An 8505-nucleotide genomic window follows, 5' to 3' on the forward strand; every position below is an offset into this window, starting at 1 on the left:
CACAATAAAACTCAACCAACCACGCCTTTATGAACCCTGCTTTGTGCACTGGGGCACAGTCGTGCACTAACCGAAACTCTTGGCTTCTCCAATGTCCACAATAGTCCACAATGCCTCGGTAGGCTGAAACAACAAGATTTCCCTTTAATGAACCTAAGGGGCCTAGGCATTTAGACATAAATGTGGTCCCAATGCTATGGAGTCAAGCAAGTAAGCGGGACAATTCTAACCTCCTGCTCTCTGTTTAAGATGCAACAAAATCTGAATGACTCATTTTAGCGCATGTTTTCAGACTTAACACAAAACATTGGTCACCTGACGTCTTGCCAGAGTATATACGGTATTGCAGTAGTCCAAATTGGATGTCCCAAATGCATGAAAAATGTTTTCTGTAATGCAAGGACAAAGATAGTTGTGATACCAGCAATATTTCCTGGCTGGAATAATACAGGGCTAAAAAAACGTGGTACAATTTTAAATTAAGACTACCTTTCCAAAGAGGTTATACATTGTTTAAAATCTGTTTATCAATGGCTTAGTTGTAAACACGTTAATAAATTATAAAAATCATAAATAAAAGTCATTAATAATCAGTTATAACCCATTAATAGAAAAAACAACATTGACCTGTTGTTTGTCTAAAAGGGAACCCACATCCATCCAAAAAGTTAAATCTCAAATCATGTTGATACTTACATCGTCTTCTCCATCAGTCGACATTACGCCTGTCGGCTTCAACATATTTGTTATTAAATTTAACCATTTAAGCATCGAGATTAATGAATTAACCACCAACAGAATGCCTCTTTTTAGACATTATTAATAAATGTGGTGTACCTTAACATATGAAACGACTAAATTCACCTTCTAGGATCTAAAGCAGATTCTTTACTTTGACATGTTCAGAAAGTTATCTGACATTCTTTTATTTGGCAAACAGCAGTTCAGTGTTGCTCTTTCTATCTGTGTGTAATAAATGATTATGAATGACTTTTTAGGTGTTTACAACCTATTTAATAACAACAGAAAACAACCTTCCATTGCAATTATTAAAATCTATTTAATGGTAGTCTTGTTATAAAAGGGATACTTATACAGATAAAGGAAACTAAGAAGCAATGCTTAGCATATGACAGCATTAATAATTTGGAGACTGAAGATTCTTACTTTACAGCTGCATTGATTGTTTTTACTGAAAACTTCATGAAACTATTGATACTCTCCTGCCACAGAAAAACACAGGACATTGGTTGGCATATCAAGAACAGCTGAAATGGAGTGGCCCTCCAGTGTTCCCTAATATTCTCAGCAGCCAGATGCAATCGCCATATAGATATTTTTGTCCCCCATGTTGCACTCATATTGACTTTATTCTCAGGATGTGCACTCATTGAAAACTTAAAATGACTGGAGAAGCTTCTTGTCTTTTCCCTTATGTCCAGCTGTTATCCAAGTCTGCACTTTAGCAACATCAATAATGTACAAACCAACAGCAAACACAATGGTACTGCACAGCTCAACACAACACACTTAGTGTCTGATGCTGTTACATTAACTAAAAGACTGCCACAATGGCTGACAGAGTAAGGCAATTGATGCTCTTTTCAAGGCATGGCAGTGGCACCGTGGATTGAACTAGGAATCGCCTGACGGTAGAGGCAATATTTGACAGTTGCACCACTCAGAGCCCAAGAATATACATTTAATATCTCCCCACCGTGTTAGACAGACTTCTGTAAACAAATCCCAATCTATCCTCCCCCTTTGGTCCTTGTATGTGCCTCAAGGAGTGTGAGACAGGAAGCTGCTGCTGAGTTTGCATCGATGTGGTCCTTGCCGAAGGGTTCAGAGGGTGCTTGTAGGCACCTAGTTGATTGGCAAAATGAGAAATGGGCCACTCTATAGCCTTGGGTGCACACACCGAGGAAGGTGGCCAATTGGGACAGAGCTGCTCATCTCCTCTTGGACATCCCACATGGAAAACAATTTCAGGGTCACAGAAAAGTGGAACTGGATTAGGAAAAAGAATCAGTTACTGGAGGGGTATTCGGATATAACCTTAGCATGCTTCTTAGTTGTTGAAGTCTAGGATTTCTTGCAATACAACCAATGTGCTGAGTCTTACAAGCTGCACTATATGTTCAAAAGTGTTTTTAGACAATTCTTTGAAGTGTCCCCATTCCTGATACAGGCTTTCAGCTGTGCAGCTCATTTTATCTCCAGGGAAAAAGCACTGCCTCTGGAGAAGCTCCATATAAACCTAACATCACATGCCATGTGTTGGCTAAGAGGGTATACAGCCCCCAGAAATTAACAGTGTTCTCAAATGATAAAAGCATTTTCTTATACCTTTGAGGTTGAGATGGAGTAAGCTTTAGGATTCAGAACTATTTCCACATCAACGCTAGACCTCAATAATGCTGGTTGAATGCCATCAAATCTCCATAGACAAGTTTCACTACACAGTGTAAGGCCTTCTTAGAAGAGCAGAGGTGGTTACCATAAAATAAAAAAAAGTAGGGTCAGAAATATAATTGTGCCACTCTGCCGTATTAATGCACTAAAACATTTCTGTTATGTCCACATGTGCTTGCTCCGTCATTTTAAGCCTTAATTCTGTGTTTGCAGATCATTGTCAAAAATACAGCCCATTCAGTATTATAGCAATACCTTATAAGAGCTATAGTCACAACACCCCCTTAAATCCATGACACTTGTTATCCAAACACTTCCAGCAAGGTGAGAGTTGACCCAGCGTGACACCACTTAGCACCTGCTATCTGCATTGTGGAGGGCTTTCATAGATGCACCGTTTTCAAATATATGGCTGAGCGTGCAAAAGAGCAAAATGCTGGAGAGACTAATTTTTTTAGATAGTGGAAGGCTAGGGGTGTCTAGGTAGCTCTTAAAAAAACAAAAAAAACAAAAACAAAAACAAAAAAACAAAAACAAAAACAAAAAACAAAACAAAACAAAAAAAACTTCGTCATTGACATGATTAGGTTTATAAAAGAGCATCTCAAGACCCGTCAAATCAGATATATTTTTGTTTATAGTCACTTAATGTCACAATTTTAAGTCACTGAAAACTGAGGTTTTTGTGAAATGCAACCTCACTCCCTCTATAGTGAAGTACAAATGTCACTAAACTACAATGGACCTGCAACTAGCTCTAGATTTCACATTCCCACACACACACACACACACACACACACACACCATTCATTCATTTATTCATTATCTGTAACCGCTTATCCAGTTCATGGTCGCGGTGGGTCCAGAGCCTACCTTGAATCATTGGGCGCAAGGTGGGAATACACCCTGGAGGGGACGCCAGTCCTTCACAGGGCAACACACACACATTCACTCACACACTCACACTTTTGACTCGCCAATCCACCTACCAACATGTGTTTTTTTTGGACTGTGGGAGGAAACCGGAGCACCCGGAGGAAACCCATGGGGACACGGGGAGAACACACCAACTCCTGACAGACAGTCACCCGGAGTGGGAATTGAACCCACAACCTCCAGGTCCCTGGAGCTGTGTGACTGCGACACCTACCTGCTGCGCCACCGTGTTAAAAATATATAATGCACTATTAAAATCTGGATTCTTTTCATGACTTGCAGTGTGTACTGCACATGGAGTATGGAGTGATTTGAGATTAACACCGCTTTTCTCTCATGCTTTGTGGTGTTTTGAGGTACTATGGCCCCCTACTGGACGGGCATGAAAATGCAGCCGTTTTCCTATTCTGGATGGGAATGTTTTCAAAAATGGAGAGTGACTATTCTCTGCTTTTAAATTAAAATGAATCCATGTGGATGGGCCTCAGAGAGGTTGAATCTTTCAGAAATGAAGATGGGAAGGGATTGCCTTCTGTGAAAGACAAACAGTGCAGCAATTCAAAATGAAAAATAAATAAATTAACTTTTAATTATTTAGTTACATAAAAAAAATTTAAGCTTTTGAGAAACTAGAAATACCTACAAACTTCAACCATAACTTTATGACCACTTCCTGGTTTCTACACTCACTGTCAGCTCCACTGACCCAGAGGAGTACTTTGTAGCTCTACATTTACAGAGTGTAGTCAACTTGTTGCTCTATGTACATTGTTTGCCCAGATTCACCCTGTTCTTCAGTGGTCAGGACAGCCACAGGACCACCACGGAGCAGGTATGATTTGGGTGGTGGATGCTTCTCAGCGCTGCAGTGATACTGATGTTGTGGTGACACGTTAGCGTGTGTTGCTCTGGTATGAGTGGATCAGACTCACTGTCCACTCTTTTAATCAATGGACGCAGCCGACAGGACAGGATGTTGGCAGGATATTTATGGTTGGTAAGTGATACTGTGATGTTAAACAAATCCAGCAGCACAGCTGTGTCTGATCCACTCATACCATCACAACACACATTAACACACCACCAAAATGGCACTGTCACTGCAGGTCTAAGAAAGATCCACCACCCAAATCATACCTTTTTTGTGGTGGACCTGACTAGTGAAGAACAGGATGAAAGGAGGAAATCAAAGAGTGCAGAACAACAAATGCATTACCCTCTGTACCTGTAGAAGTGGCCCTGTATGGTCAGAGCTGAGAGACTGGACAGTGTGTGTGTGTGTGTGTGTGTAAGAGAGAGAGAGTGTGTGTATTTTCAATTAAACATAGTGTTTAATAATTTGCACATAATTTTATTTTGTTTTTATTCATATTTTTCACAGCATGCTGATGTATCTGGAAATGGGGTTTGTAATTACTGAACTGTTTGCTCTAAGAGATTTTAAAGTATTATTGAAATGAATGCCTCAGTAATGTGTTTATACATGAATAAGGTGCCTCAATTGTGCCCCTCAGTTTCGGCCTACTTCCTGACAATTTTTCTTTTAACTGTTTTAATTCAGCTGTGTTTTTCCCCTCGCCTTTGTTCTACGTGCGTCCAAAGCCTTTCCAACAGCTGTGCCCTTTGCCGAGCTCACTCAGGCTTACCCGACAGAAAGGTTTTATAGATCCAACAACTGCTCCCATGCTGGAGGCTATGCAAAACTCAGCCAAGTTCAGTTTATTGCAATCTGTCCCCTCATCGAAAACTTCTTGGAACTAAGAAGGGATGTACTGGCAGTGCGGCAGTGTTATTTTAGGTTGTCTTGTATTAAAGGTATTTCAGCTCAGAAATGAACTTCATAGCAGTTGTAAAGTTAAATGACACACATAAACCAATCAGCCAAAACATTAAAGTGACCTCCTTGTTTTTAAATTTCATTGTCCATTTTATCAGCTCCATTGACCTTACAGGGGCACTTTGTACTTCTACAACTGCACACTGTAGTCCGTCTGTTGCTCTGAATATTTAGTTAGCCCCCTTTTACCCTGTTCTTCAATGGTCAGGACCATCACACAGCATTATTTGGATGGTGGATCATTCTCTGCACATGTGGTATGAGTGGATCCGGCACAGCGGTGCTACTGGACTTTTAAAACTAATAGAGTAATAGAGTTGCCAGTGAGTGGATAATGTTTAAAAATTCCATCTATCCTGCTGTGCCTGATCCACTCTTACCAGTGCAACACACACCAATACAATATCAGTGTCAATGGAGCGCTGAAAATGAGCCACCACCCAAGCCATACCTGCTCTGTGGTTATTCACTGGGGGTCCTCACCACAGAACAAGGCTAATAAAGTATGCAAAGCAACAGAACAACAGCAGTTGTGCTCAGTGGAGTTGATAAAATCAACAGTGTGTGTAGAAACATCATTACAATGCCGCTTTTAAAACATAAGCAAATTTATATGAAGATTCCAATTTTGTGTAAGATAAATGCTCTACCTTTTTAAAAACTTCAGCTCTTAGTCTGTTAGTCTGTAACACCAGCCTTTTATTCTCTTCTTCCTTCTTCTTGGTCACCTCTGGGAGTTTGTTGTAAATCCTGCACAATGATATGAAATGTGTATTAAAAGGCTCCACAAACTTTACAAGGGCATAAAAAGTGCTGAAAGTACCCTAAATCTTATGTCTTGAAATCAGTCCTGGATCGGCTGCAGTTTCCATAAATGGTCATGCAAATGTAGTGACAATGGTAGTCTGTGATTCATGTGTTTTTATTTTTATTGTTTTAATAAAATCAGTGCACATTTACGTATCTCTATCATCATCACTCAGAAGTTCAGGCCTAAAAGTGGGCTGAGTTATTGCCCACTGAGAGAAACCATTTGCAAATCCAATAAACAATCACTGTTGTAGCTAATTTTGAGCGTTCACAAGGCACATGTTCTTGTACTTTTTCCCCCTCCCTTATTGTTTTTATATGTTTTTTTAAATTATTATTTAAAAAGGTATTTAGCAAAAAACAATTACAGGAGGTCCTCGGGTTACATCAGTCCCGAGTTACGATGTTTTGTGGTTACAACACATCTCCCATTTACTGTATAAAGCCTTGTTTCGAATTAAGTGGTTTTGTGTCGTAAACGTCGTAACGCGAACTTTGTGTTTAGTGTGCGCAGCGGAAGAATACACGGTTACGCGGCTCGGGATAGGTGTTAGGATGCTTACAGTATGTTATTTATGTACAGTATGTATGTATGTTCCGACTTCGAAAATCGAAGATCAGTTTACGACGCGACGTAGGAACGGATCAACGTCGTAAGTCGAGGACCCCCTGTATTAATTTTCAGTGACTGGCTAATAGGGGTGTCACAATATGCATAGTAATATTCATTTATTTCAATACAGGGGTTTCGATACGATGCGATTTTATTTTAAAAACCATTCTGAGCCGTTTTCAACCCGCATTAATGATTTGCAGCCATCTGCAAAGCAGGACATAGCTAGTTCTGAGGCGTGCTGTAGTTTCATGCGACATCTAGTTGAACGGTGTGTAATAGGAATGCTGTGTTACTATGATGACGCTGGAGAAGTGTCTAGAGCAATTGGGAAACTACGCTATGCTATTGTTTTGGTTAGTCTGTTGGACGATTAGCTGGATGCGAAATGGCTAGCGGAGAGAGCAAGACTGGGCTAGAACTAGTGTTGCCAACCATCCCATAAAATACGGATCAGTCCCATATTTGAACACTAAAAGATGCGTTCCGTTTTGAACCAAAAGTTCTGGAACCACCAGGAGCTTTTTTGTATGATTTGCAAATTGTCTTCTTTGTTGTCCATTTCCTTTTTGTCAGTAATGGCACCTTCCTTGTTTGGTTTAATGCTTATTATTTTGAATTTTGACTTGAATTTCTCAAACTGAAAAGTTGAAAACTGGCATCATGTTGCTGTGTTTTGGGACCATGGACTATAACATTAACCTGGGGGTAGCTAATCCAAGTTAGATAAGAGTTACAGTCCATTACTCATTCATTCATTCATTGTTTGTAAGCGCGTATCCAGTTCAGGGTCGCGGTGGGTCAGGAGCCTGTTTTTGGACCGTGAGAGGAAACCAGAGCACCCGGAGGAAACCCACACGGACACGGGGAGAACACACCAAACTCCTCACAGACAGTCACACGAACCCACAACCTCCAGGTCCCTGCTGCGCCACCGTGTCGCCCACAGTCCATTATGTAGTTCACAAAACAGAGAAAAGCTGAGAAAGCACAGTATAAAGAACCTGGCATCAGGGCTTCTGCAACCAAGTGGTACTGATTAGTTTGTCTGTCAGTTCCCTCCCATTTTCTTTGAGTGTAATCAGGGGTCGCCTTAGCGACTACCCTCCTGATGAGCCTCTCTCCAATGTTGAAAGCCCTTGTTGCAGAACCCTCTTGCTGTCTTTCTCTCAAGGCCTGGCTCTCTGAATGGTTCAAATGGGAACCGAAAGGATTGCAACAGTGGTTCCAAGTTGGTTGCAATTGTCGTGTAGTACATAATTTGTTCAGAGAGAATATACTTGTGCCCTTTTACTCACAATTGAGTACCTGAGGACTGGGTAGTAGTGTAGCCCATTGCACCAAATAGTAAACAACCATGCCATAAGCGACTTCTCTGATGTTTTTCTGTGGTGCAAGGCAATTCATCACAGCAACTTGATGCAGATTTTCAGCATTTCAATTCAAGAAACTCAAAATCAAAAATTCAAAATGTTAAGCACGTGTGATCTTCCAGGCCCACAGTGTTCATCTTCTTGCAGTGAAATGTTGGACAGATACACCTGGGGTTTTTCTCTGATCACAAGTGTAAGTGAAACTCGATATCCTCCTGTCACTCAGTCGTTGTTGGCGTACCATAGTTAGGTGTTGCACAGTAGTCCCATTTTATCAGATTTGATCATCAATTTCTAATATTTTACTAAGACATATCAGCTGAAAAATAACTTAAGCTTAATAGCTTAATGATCACTTTGATGGGAAATGAAATAAAGGTGGTCTTTGACTTCTATGCAGTGCTGTAGATCTGGAGAAAAAGGTCATTGCACCGAGTTTTTATTACTCATGGACCTTTCACCCAGACCACTTGAGCTAAATGCTAAACCCATTAAACCACTGTTCACCCTTATTCCTTTAA

The sequence above is a fragment of the Hoplias malabaricus genome, chromosome 1, assembly GCF_029633855.1.
Source record: "Hoplias malabaricus isolate fHopMal1 chromosome 1, fHopMal1.hap1, whole genome shotgun sequence".
NCBI classification, from domain to species: domain Eukaryota; kingdom Metazoa; phylum Chordata; class Actinopteri; order Characiformes; family Erythrinidae; genus Hoplias; species Hoplias malabaricus.